Genomic DNA, 12,823 nt, shown 5'->3' with positions numbered 1-12,823 from the left:
TTCGTGGTTAAAATCAAGAGTCAAGTCATTACGAGTGATATAACGTTTCAAAGTGGCCTGCAGCAGCCTTTATCGACAATATGGCACAGCAACCGACTGTCGTTACGGCGTTATGGCGAGGCATGCATTGTTCGCGAAACTCATCCGTTCAATACAACTTCGAACTGAAACCATCAAGCAGTCCTTTACAGCGCAAACTGCAATGCCAAAACTATATTCGAGACACTAGAACGCAGCTTAGGCTACCTTGAAGAGAAAAATCCAAGTACTTTCTGCATAATGATGTCTCGAAACCTCGTGGTTTAATTATATGAACTGAGAACTATATATATATATTCGTTTCGTCACTACATAAAAAAACCATCTCGTATGCCCTCCCCATAAAGACACCACAAGCCTCATATGAATTCCATTGCTTTTTTGCGTCCTCTGGTGAATGATTATATATTCCTCCCATACCACTAATGAATGAGGCTTTGCGGTTTTTTTGTTTTTTTTTTTGCTAGCTTATTCCATACGCTCTAAAAGGCATACTTCGCCCAAAAATGTGGACCGAGAAGCTGTGTCAGTTTCTCGAAACGGATCTGTCATAGTTAACCGTTCCTTAGGCAACAAGCACCTGTAAATTGCTGAACTGAGATGAACGTGTAGCACTGAGAAGACAATAACTATTGCTCCATGCTTTTTCGTGGGCTGCAAACAGCTGAAAGCCTTAAGTAGCTCCACTTCAAATTACCACTGCTTAAACTTAACCGGCGAGGAACGGCCTAATTTTGAGACGCAGTTTAAAAACCAAACGGCGCCGGAAAAATCTAGACCGCAGCGTTAATTCAGTCGTCGTGCAACTTCTGAACGTTTCTGTGAAGAAAAGCGAAAATTCTATACTTTACGTGGATCACTCGTCGCGAGCAAAAACGCTTCAGCGAGTTAAAATCAAGATAAATGTTGTAGCAGTCATATATAGCCAGGGTTTGTTACATGCTCGTTTAACCACGGCAATTATGGTCGCTTTACTGAATTGTTGTATCCTAAGTTATTGCATTTATGGTTTTATTATTCACCTGAGCTACCGCTGCAGAGTGTAGAACCGCGCATGAAAGACCAGCTATGTGCTGGAGCTCCATCGGCTGGTACTGTAGCATCACCTTTGAGAAATATATTGTTGTCGAGGAAATAAGCTCTTTGAATAAATTTCGACGGACAAAGACATCGCAAAAACATATTTGAGAGGACCGTTATAAGCGTACTACCATAGGGAATGGGGCGAACAACCGAAAAGAGCGAACAAACAGAAACGCTGCACGAAGCGCCCGGTCATCGCTCGAACTGTAGCAGACGACAGGCGCGAGTCCATGCCCTGATATGGCACGTGATCGGCGCTCGTTGCGCCCCTGTAGGTTCTTCTCGGGGCTAATAACCTTTGTAACTGTGATCAGATGGTAATAGATACAATATCGACATCCTTTGATGAGAAAATTAAGGCTGGCGAAGCGGTTCTTCCGCGTTGATGAGCAATTTCACGGTCCAGTCACCTTTTGCGCAGCAAGGTAACGCTTTTCAAGGCAATTCAGCGTCTGCCTGAAGTGCTGATTTTTTTAAATTTTTTTTTGTCTGTGACTCAGCAGGGCTGCTCTTGTGTGCGAGACGCGGAGCGGAGCTGCAGCACAGGAAGAAATATTCTTCCGGCTCAGATTTCGCGTGTTGCTCTGTACTCGAGGTGTCAATGCGTGATACTGTGGTTTTGTACCACGTCTTACGTAGGGGAGCTAATATTTGCGAGCTCATCACCAGGAGCTTGTGAAACGTCAACGGTGTGACAAGATGCACAACTTTCCTTTTTCTCGTGTGCTTCCAGCACCACCATTTCTCCTGTCACTGGTTCCTTCCTTCATCTCTATTACAGCTATTGCTTCGTATGCAACACCTAAACACCCTTAAAAATTACGTAAGAGTGTAAAGACTGGAAGAAATCCTGTGGTTATCAGCCTTGTTACTGCATTAATAGGTATTTCGCTTTTGTTGTCAGATAACCAGCCTCGCCGCCCGAACCGCATTTCTTATCAATGCTGCAGCTTTATTTCTTTAAAGCGTGCTTTTCCGCGTAAGCACTATTACTGAGGCAAAGCCACCTTTTCGTTGGGGTTGAATGGTTAAAACAAGGTCTGTAAGGTACGCAAGCTGATACTGTTATTTTGTTAATCTTCCTTGTATTCTTTCTTCAAAGGGTTCGGATACAACGAAAGGTTCTGTGGACAACGAAATCGTTTGCGATCTGGCGAGCATAGATCCGTCCCAGCGCTCGCAGGCCGCAGCCATCTTCTCTACCGCCCTTGTCTTCGGCCCTGAAGAATAAAACGGAGGCTAAAACACCCAGCACGCGTGCGTGCGTGTGTGTGTTTGTGTGCGTGCGTGTGTGCGTGCGTGCGCGTGTCTGTGTGCTTGTGGGCGTGTGCGTGTGTGTTTGTGTGCGTGCGGGCGTGTGCACATGTGTGTGTGTGAGGGGAGGAGGGTGCATACGTGCGTAAGTCCGTGTATAAAAGTTGTAAAAGTTGCACATTGTTCGAACAAAGCCTCGACGTTAGCCTTATTCTGAGAATGACCGGCGTAGACCATTTGTGAAGATCATACATAAAGCTGGAGACTGCTTTGCTTTCGTTTTTAGCGCAAGGTCAGTGTGTATAAAGAAAAACCACGTAATGAGTTGAGCAGAACAATGCTTTCGACAAGAAAGTCGGGAGTTGGGATACAGTAATCCTCGAGAGAACAGAAATGTCTATGAAAGCCGGAATTACCGTAATCCGAAAGCAACGCATGTCAGCACAACGCCCTCGAAACAGGGGCAGGTTGCAATATAAACGTTGCTCTTTCCGCTTACAAGTACCTCAATTGGCAATGAGAAGCAATTCGCTGACTCAGCAAAAAGAAACAAAAGAAAATATCATTATATTTGGATTAAGCGTAAAGGTTCGAAGCATTGCTAGTAAGCCAAAGTACTTATTCTTACACTTCCTTATCACTGTACCATCAATCATCATTGTATTTCCTCACTGTCTTCATTGCTTCAGGTGTTTTCTTATCTACGTTACGGTAGATGCACTCGACTGCTGCCGCCCCCGTTCTGTTACGTCACAATGCAATTTATTAGAGATGAGTTCCACGTATTTATTACAACCAGAACGTTCACGAGCTATTTCTAATGACCAAATATTAATATTGGTTGCGCCTGAATAAACCTTAGTCTCGCCAAGCCATTGTAACACGTAATCGTTTAAAAGCCATTACAACCGCTTTAAACTAAGAGATGAGAAAAAAATTGTCGGCGTTATATAACGAGGAGAGACGGCATAAAAAATGCACGGAAAATAGCCGGGAAAGCATCCGATTGGCTACCCTACACAGGGGTAAGGAGAAGTGGGGTATAGAAATATGGAAGGGACAAAAGGAATGTTACCTGTACCCGAGTGCGCTTGAGGAGAATGTCACGTGTTCAAAAATGATCACACGGGCATAATTATTTTAAGAGGCGATGTTCGACAGATCCCAACCAACGTCAGTCAGCGAGATAAATGATGTTCTAAGCATCAACTTCACTTAACCTAATCAAGTACATCGGTCTTTTTAGGGGCGAAGCTCCTTAGGGTCGAGCCTTGTCCCTCGTCGCGCCGTCGTAGCCACGCTAGTACTCGCCGCTCCCGCTAGAGGCGCAGCTATGCTCTTCCTGTTACTTTCTGTTTCTCTCTCGTTCCCGACGCGCGCTCTCTCTCTCATCGTAGCTAGGGGCACTGCGGTGCACAAGGGCGTTCATTCCCGACGCGCGCGCTCTCTCTCTCTATCTCTCTCGTCCGTAGCTAGGGGCGCTGCGGTGCACAAGCGCGTTCGTTCCCGACGCGCACTCTCTTTCTCTCTCGTCCGTAGCTCTGGTTTACCCGAATGCGTTCGTTTCTCTTTCTCTTTTTCTCTCGTTCCCGACGGTCTCTCTCTCGTCCTTGGCTAGCGGCGCTGCGGTGCACAAGAGCGTTTGTTCCCGACGCGCGCTCTCTTTCTCTCTCGTCCGTAGCTCTGGTTTATTCGAATGATGCCCCGGTGCTTCGCCCACTCATCATCATTCACGTCGTGGATATGCGGTGATTTTTTTTATTTCCTTTGAAATCTCGAACACTTAGAAAAAAAGTATAAGTATTGTAAAATAATCAAGGAGACAGAGACAGCACCCGTTTCTGGACCAGCTGTTCTATTCTCTCCTCGTCGTCTTCTCTCGCCCTAGCGCTCGCTGTCCGAGTGCCCGAGCCCAAGTGCATCTCTTCATCTTTACAGTATCTTATCTTCAGCGCTTGCAAGCTTGAGCTAAATGTACGGTGAGTTTAGTTGCGAAGCTACGTCTGCTCAAGCACCTGCTCACGTGGACAAACCGACAAGATGTTGACGAAGGGCAATGAATAGTTATTGTACTGTATAGGGATTTCTGTTTCTTATACAACAACAACGCGTACTTTATTGCGCTTCGCTGGTGGAACGAAGTTTATCGAAAGAGAGTTCGTTCTTGAGATGTCGCCTCGGAGGAGCGCCCCCGATAAAGGCTCTTGATACAAGAAAGCCCTCTCGCACTGGGGCAGAGAAGCTCATGCGCCTAGGCGTGACAACAGAGCCGGAAATGCCGCCGGCGCTTTCGACAGTTCCTCGGAGAGAGGAAAGACAAACACTCCACATCTGGTACTCGTTAAACGAGCTGCTTCACCTAGAGCCTAAAAACTCTCCACACCCCGTACTGAATGGTCACGGCGAAAAAGAAAAGAAAAAGAGAAGAAAAATAAAGCTAAAGGAAATTAGAATCGCTTACTCGTGTACAAGCTCGTTAGAGAGCTCACAAAACATTCCAACCTAGGCTACAACGAAAGGCACTTCCTGGGCGGCCCACGCGTGAGAGAAAGAGAAAAAAAAGAAACTAAATATACGCGCGTAGTGCAAACAGTATCCTTTACCGAGTGTAGTAAAAACACCGACCGTCTTTCTTTCAAGCCATTGTGTGGGAATGGCTTCAAAAGGAATCGCTGTTATATAGGCGTGGGTGACCGACGTGTGTTGTGGGAAACTGAAGCATCTTAAGTGCCGTCAGCTGAGCCATCACTTTACTCGATCTGTGTCACGTCCTGAAATTTGTCCTTTTACTCTAGTGAGTGTCACAGTGACACAAGCGTTGGAAGTGAGTTGTCGGCCACGCGATTATCTTAGACACCGCACAGATATTTTAATCATTTCTTTATCCTTGAAAGTGTCAAACGCATTCTCGGGGTAAATACAGGGAGGGTAATGATCCAGTGACGCTGATACACAATACAAAGTGATAGCGCACATTCGCTGATCCAAAGTGGGCATTCAAACAAAATAAAATGCTCGTAACAAAGCTTTATCGTATTACATTATCGTAAACTTTGTCTCGCATTACGCGGCAACATTTGTGAATACTTCTCTGCAGCAATGAATCAATAAGTTAGTAAATTTGTCTCACATTAGACCTCGGGCGGAGAGCTTTCATTTTCCTGTGGGAGGGGGGGGGGGCTCTTTCTTTTCTCCCTCCTTCTCTCTCTGTCTCTATCTCTCTCTTTCTATATATATCATCATCATCCTATATTTTATGTCCACTGCAGGACGAAGGCCTCTCCCTGCGATCTCCTTCTCTCTCTGTCTCTATCTCTCTCTTTCTATATATATCATCATCATCCTATATTTTATGTCCACTGCAGGACGAAGGCCTCTCCCTGCGATCTCCAATTACCCCTGTCTTGCGCTAGCGTATTCCAACTTGCGCCTGCAAATTTCCTAACTTCATCATCCCATCTGGTTTTCTGCCGACCTCGACTGCGCTTCCCTTCTGTATGTATATGTATGTATATATACATAGTATATATACTTTTTTCTAACTGTCTCGGTTGGTCTCGGCGAGAGACTACACATTGCTGTGGCAGGAAAACGCTGTGCTGGAGTGCGCTTTGAAGACGAGGGCAAAGTAAGGCACACACAGAAACATATGGTAGGGCCCGTTATGTTCTGGGTGTACCTTACTCTGTTGTAGTCCTTAAAGCGCAAGCAAGCACAGTCTGCATTTCCAACTCGCCCAAGAAGCAGCACTTTTACATGAAAACTCTCACACGGAAAAGCATTACTTTCGGTTAATTCGCAACCCAACGTCGCCCCCCTTGCGCTCAATGGTCATTAAACGCAACCATTCAGAGCCTGATACAGGTCAGAACGTCGGAAAATAAAAACGTTATTGTACGTACGCCTTTTCATTAACTATCCGGGAAAACATTCCATGCATTTATATATATATATATATATATATATATATATATATATATATATATATATATATATATATATACAGGGTGTTTCAGTGAACACTTTCAAAAATTCTTAAAGGTTGCCTGTGGCAGATAGCACAATTCTAGTTCATGAGCTGGTCTACTCGATGAGGCGGACATTACTTGCACAAGAAATTGAAATGCATAATTGGATAATTAACAGAAACTTAATATCTCGAAACTGGTGTCATCCCGAGAATTCGTTCCAAGTGGATCCGCCTTGCGAACTCCACGGCTACAATTTCTAAATTGCAATATGGGCCATCAGGTAATTCGTTAAAAACCTGATTAGTGAATTTTTGTTAATTAGTCGATTATGCATTTCAATTTTTTGCGCAAGTTTTGTCCGCCTCTTCGAGTAGACCAGCTCATTAACTAGAATTGGGGTATCTGCCACGGTCAACCTTAAATAAATTCTGAAAGTGTTCGCTGAAAAACCCTATATATATATATATATATATATATATATACACACACACATACACATACACACACACACACACACATATATATGTGTGTGTGTGTGTGTGTGTGTGTGTGGTGTGTGTGTGTGTGTGTGTGTGTGTGGTGTGTGTGTGTGTGTGTGTTGTGTGTGTGTGTGTGTGTGTGTGTGTGTGTGTGTGTGTGTGTGTGTGTGTGTGTGTGTGTGTGTGTGTGTGGTGTGTGTGTGTGTGTGTGTGTGTGTGTGTGTGTGTGTGTGTGTGTGTGTGTGTGTGTGTGTGTGTGTGTGTGTGTGTGTGTGTGTGTGTGTGTGTGTGGTGTGTGTGTGTGTGTGTGTGTGTGTGTGTGTGTGTGTGTGTGTGTGTGTGTGTGTGTGTGTGTGTGGTGTGTGTGTGTGTGTGTGTGCTGTGTGTGTGTGGTGTGTGTGTGTGTGTGTGGTGTGTGTGTGTGTGTGTGTGTGTGTGTGTGTGTGTGTGTGTTTGCCTTCGATAGATTATTCAATTCGCGCTTATTCAGGTGTGTCGATTTCTATACAGACCATTTCAATTCATGACACACTACATCTTACACTGCATAATTGTTAGAAATAGGCTGGATTGAAGTCGAGGCTGTTGAGCTTGCTAGCTTTTTACTTGTAATTTCCAGAATTTTGTTGTAGCTGCACCAGTAAACATTTATCTGGACTGCCGGAAAATGCAGTCATGATAACTGTTAAATAGAACACCAGTCCTAACGCCGCACACTTTCAGAGTATACTTCTGCGCATTGAGTGTACTACTGTGCATTGTGTACTAGATGGCTTGAATTTTTCATTAAAACATCTTCCGTCCTTCTTCCTCACCTTATTTCTATGTCTGCGAAAAAACATCATAGTTTCACCATAAGGGCGAAACGATGAATGCAATAGCAACATGTTAGAAAACTGAAACTGCTGGGCTGAATGGGGCAATGGTTATAGAAAAGTGCGGATGCGTCTCGACAATCGTACTATAGAAATGATCCTATGAAGCATGATCTTCTCAGAAAAGTACAGTTTATTTTATGCAAACAGGCCAAAATGTTTGAGCAAGCAGCAAAAGAGTCAACACATTTGCATACGTATGCCATAAGTTCATGGCATACGTATGCGAATGCGAAGTCTCCGAATGCGAAGTCATCCTTTGAACAAATATTACACGAAGTGTAACGCTGGTAGCTGTAGTGGCAGTGTGAATTGCAGAAAACTGTAAGCTAAGTAAACAGAACACTGTATCGGGAGTTTTTCATATTCATCTACAATTTTCTCATTGACACTTTTCATCTAACTATAATATTTGATATGTTTATTAATTGATTAAGGCTAATTATGTAATCAGGCGGAATGCAAAAATTAATCTGAGTATCTCCAAGCGACAGCAAACAACACAACCTTGGTTCTGTCCACTACGCGGCCTTTGAATATCTTTAGATATTGGTGCATGATAGTTGGCACTGTATATAACAAGCCCTTAGTCAATTGAAAATTTGAACAAGTGAAAAGTTAAATAAAATAAAGCTAACCTAAAAGATACATCAGGTGTAGCCGACAGACGCCTTGCGATAGCAAATTGGGGACGGGACGGGAGGGGGGGGGGGGGGGGCGCACTACAATGTGCCTACGATGTGCCTCATAATTAGATCGTGGTTTCGGCCCATACAAGCCTAGAATTTATTGTTTAAATAAATGCTGCCTACTTATTTTGACTTCAGCCCAGTGAGCACTGCGTCTCCCATTGATTTGTGCCTTCTTTTCAATCCTTAAATAACGTAGCAACATGTCAGGCGTTGAGTACCAAGTTATGGAGAACTTGTATGGCCGCACCATAGTACTCTGGCATCCCACGTCACAAGAAAAAGAAGACAAAAACGACTTACTAGCACTTAAAAGTTTCTACAGCACAGCTATAGTGTTTCTCGGTGTTAGCTAAAAGGCTAGTTTATTTATCGGTGCTTTTCCGCTGCTTTTTTTTTTTTTTTTTTTTTGCCTATGCACGCACGGACGAAAGTCACCCAAACTGTTTTCAATGCGTCGCATAAAAGTGTGGGTATTTGGTAAACGCGTTGACGAGGCGGAACCTCACCACGATATGTATAAGGCACAAGGTGTTTATGAACGCTCCCTGCCGAAATAGGAGCGCAAGTCGCAGATGATAGTCACTCCCGCAATACGCGCTGTAATGTGCGACGGAAAAAAAAAAACAGGGCAAAAAAAAAAAACTTGTAAAGGTCACGAGAGCGAGTAAAAAGCGACAAGAAACACGAACAAAGAAGATCCAAATGACTGCAAGATAGGGGTTAATAAGTATAATTGGGCGCAAGAAGACGCCCACCCGGCAGCCGCAAGGCATCTATGCAAATGTGCAGACTTACCCGAGGCGACAATACGCTTATAAAGACATGGGGTTCTTCGGGAAAGACTTGGGGGAAATTAGGAAGAGGACGCCGTTATCTCGTTCGTCTTTCTTTATTCTCGAGGCAGACGGCCCAGAATTTTGACCGCGCCTCCTGAGTGACGAGACCTGTGGTGTAAGGGATGGGAGGAGGGCTAGGTAAGGTGCAGGATTAGAGCCTCATTTTTTTTTGTGTGTGTGTGTTCTGTGTTCTTTATTTTGTTTCCCCTTCCTTTCACTTTCCTTGCGTTTTCTCAACCTTTCCATCGCTGCGCGTTTCTTCTTTGTCTCTTTCTTGGTTTCTTAACCGTTCATTACGTCTGCTTCTTTCGTCAACGAACTTGATGCTTGAGCGTTCTCGTCAGCACGGTGAACTAAAGATCGTTCAAAGCAAAGCCACGCCCCCCCCCCCTCCCCCGCTCTCCCCCCTCATCGCCCGCCGGTCTTCTCGACCTTATTTTTTCAGTCTATTGCGCAGCCCTCGTATTTAAACAGCTGTTCGCGTGTGCTTCCCGCATATCGCACACGTTATACAGTGAATACGGAGCTCAGACGGAAGTCTACGCAAATGAGTTTCATCTTTACCCTGTGTGGGTCTGCCTTTGTGTCCTCGGGCTCTTTTTTTGGGTTTTCTTTCTTCGTTGTTGTTGTTGTTAGATCACCGCCGCTTTCAGTTCGCTCATGAAAATTAATGTGTGATGAGAAAGGCTTATTTTTGACCCCGCAGTGGTGCATTGGGTCTCATTACCGCGGGCAACACTGAAAGGAGCGCGCCTGAAATAAATATGCGGACGAGTACGGCCCTTTCACAAAGTTGCTAGGCCAGTGAGCGCGCGATCTCAGCTTATTCCGGAACCGTTTATTAGAGCTCGTACTTCACGGAGGGCACTTACTGGAGTGATTCAGTACTTCTAGCAGGCCACCGTTGAGTACGGGCTCGAAAGTTTGACACTCAGCTGTCGTGGCGGCACCGATATGAAACTGTTGGCGCAGGTCAAAGGAACCTCGTGCGCTTAAAAGTAATCCGGGGCCATCTTGCACGACGTCTCCCAAAGCCCGTGTGGAGCTTCTTTTGGGTTCAAAATGGCGATGAAAGGGGCTAGCTGGTGTAATTGCGAACCATTATTCACCTGTCCGTTATTTTTCTGTCTCAGTCTTTCCGTACTGCATACCGCAAGAAGAAAGTAGTTTCTTTAGCTCCACAGCCAAAATATCCCGCGTGCCCGGCCAATGTGGCTTCATTGATCGTGAACTGGAAATGTGACTGTGCCAAAGAGTGCTTCCTGTCCCTTTCTTTTTGTAGCGTTAGCTACACTGGCCTAGCCAAGCCCGTTTCGCGCGGCACATCAAGAGCCGTGCTGTGCATGCGCAAGGATCAGTGATGTCAAGCGGCTTGCGCACCGGAGCCACCGGAGCCGGCACCTCTCGCGCATTCCGCCGCCAGTCTGCGCATTCCAGAGGAGTGAGTGACGTCGTAGCCGTGGTAGACGCACTGGCGCCGGCGCGCGCTCGCTGTGCAGTCGCCGTCTGACACTGCGCTGGAGCCGCTGCGCTTCTGACTGGCGTTTGCCAGTGTGGTATAGCCATGGAGAAGGAGAGCGCAAATGCTGCTCAACAGCGCAGAAGAACGGAGAAGCTTGACTCATCGGATCCCGAAGTAGTTGCCTGGCAATTAGCGGTTGAGCGTAGGAGACAACCAGGAAAGCTAAGAATAATCAGCTGAACCTTTGCTAACGCTACGTATATCCTGGCATAGCCGAGCTAAGCCACTGCAACTTTTTTTTCTTCATCCGTTTTCTTTTCACGTCTACATTATCATCACTTTCTTCCTCTCGTTTTGTTACGCTTCCTGTTTACCCTAACGCTGAGTATCAGGCTAGAACACAGTAGCTCAGGCCGACCTCCCAGCTTTTATTTTGTAATAAATCTTTTTCCCTGTGCGTTTATTCTCGATTCTTCATTATCCTATCCCATACCAATTCCTATTATTTGTACAGCGATCGTAGCAAGCGAAATCAGTGCAAGGTGAGCAGAACTTCCGTCTTCACTCTATACCACTCAAGATTTAAGGAACGCCCCATAAGCTTAACCACGTTATCGAGCAGTAAATCTGCTCGATTACGTGTCTCAACATCTTTCTAACTTTTCTAGTTTCTTTTCTCTTTTTTTTCTTTTTATTTATTACATATCAAGAACTGTATTTCGCTAGAACCGCAGCTTGGGCTTGTTGGTTTTCAATCCTGGTGTTCTGGTGTTAACAGCGCAAAAACCTTAGACGGGAACACGAGACAAGAAGACGATAACGTTCCTTCGAATAAACGTTGAAAGTAAGCGCTCGTGGTGTCGTCTTCTCGTCTCGTGTTCTCGTCTAAGGTTTTTGCGTTGTTAACACAAGTATATAAAGAACGTTATCAGCTGTTCCACAACATGTCAGTCCAAGAAAAAAGACCTCTTTCGAACAAACGCAACCGAATTGCAACTAAAATTACGAATGGATGCTTGTATTCCTCATAGTCAGTGAGGGAAAGGTCTCAAGACAAATATCCACGGAAAAAGTAGCTTGAAGACATCTGCGACCCAGAAAACAGGTACCAACACGCATAATACAAGGACGCGGTACGCAGTCATTATGTCAGCATGCAATGACGAAATAACATTTTAACTATGAAGGACACAAGATGTCATACATGTCTACTGCGAAACTTTCGATAAAATTTAGTCCAGATAACTGTTTTTTTTTTTATTGTAAAACTCCTGCTATTATTATATTCTTCAAAATCATACGACTCTCTTTTTCAGTTCTTTAGCTTTGGACATTTGCAAATATTTAGTGCTGTCTATGTGTATCTTTTATTTGCAGCACTGTCGTGTGCCGTCGTCGCTTGCTTCATATAGAGGAACAGGCAGAAAGGGGAGAGCGGGGGGAGGGTCTCTTAAGTGGAGTTCTTAAGAGCATAATTCTTTATCTATCGCCCATTGTACTGCATTGCACCGTTATTTCACTAGATACTATCTTAACTTAGTGCTCTCCGCGAGAACTTGTTCTTTATCACATAGAAGAGCACCCTGTGCGTTCGCTGCCCAATAATTACGTGAAATAAGTGCACGCACTTGATCACAGAAGATACCAGCCCAAGGCGATGTAGCTATATTGGCCACTGTTTCTCTTTTCGCATTACTCTGCGAGCCTCATTATCGCAATACGCCATCTTATCACGCTGACCTACGATCGACGTGCCTGCCGTAATTGTCCACGCGACCCAATTTTGACGTCCACAAAATGCTGTATCCGGCGTTCCTCTTATTTTTCTTTCGAGGTGCGTAACGGTTGTTCCACGGTGAGGATTTATGAAATAATATCCTGAAACACTAACGCTCTGTCAGCAAGCATTTTCATCTCGTATCCTTGGCAAGCAAGCCGTAGCATCGGCAGCGATAACAGTAACGCCACAGTGTGCCTTTCGTTATGACGCGATCGGCTCCCTAAATATCGACGACTGGAGCCGCGCAACCAACAGCCACTGACCTTCGAGATACTATAGATGAAGAGCTACGTTTGCAGCCGATTATCTGATGCTCTCCCACAGTGCAAAGCGTCACACAAAGTGCTTAGTG

The sequence above is a fragment of the Dermacentor silvarum genome, chromosome 8 (assembly GCF_013339745.2).
Source record: "Dermacentor silvarum isolate Dsil-2018 chromosome 8, BIME_Dsil_1.4, whole genome shotgun sequence".
Classification (NCBI taxonomy): domain Eukaryota; kingdom Metazoa; phylum Arthropoda; class Arachnida; order Ixodida; family Ixodidae; genus Dermacentor; species Dermacentor silvarum.
Note: the sequence above shows the minus strand (reverse complement) of the source record.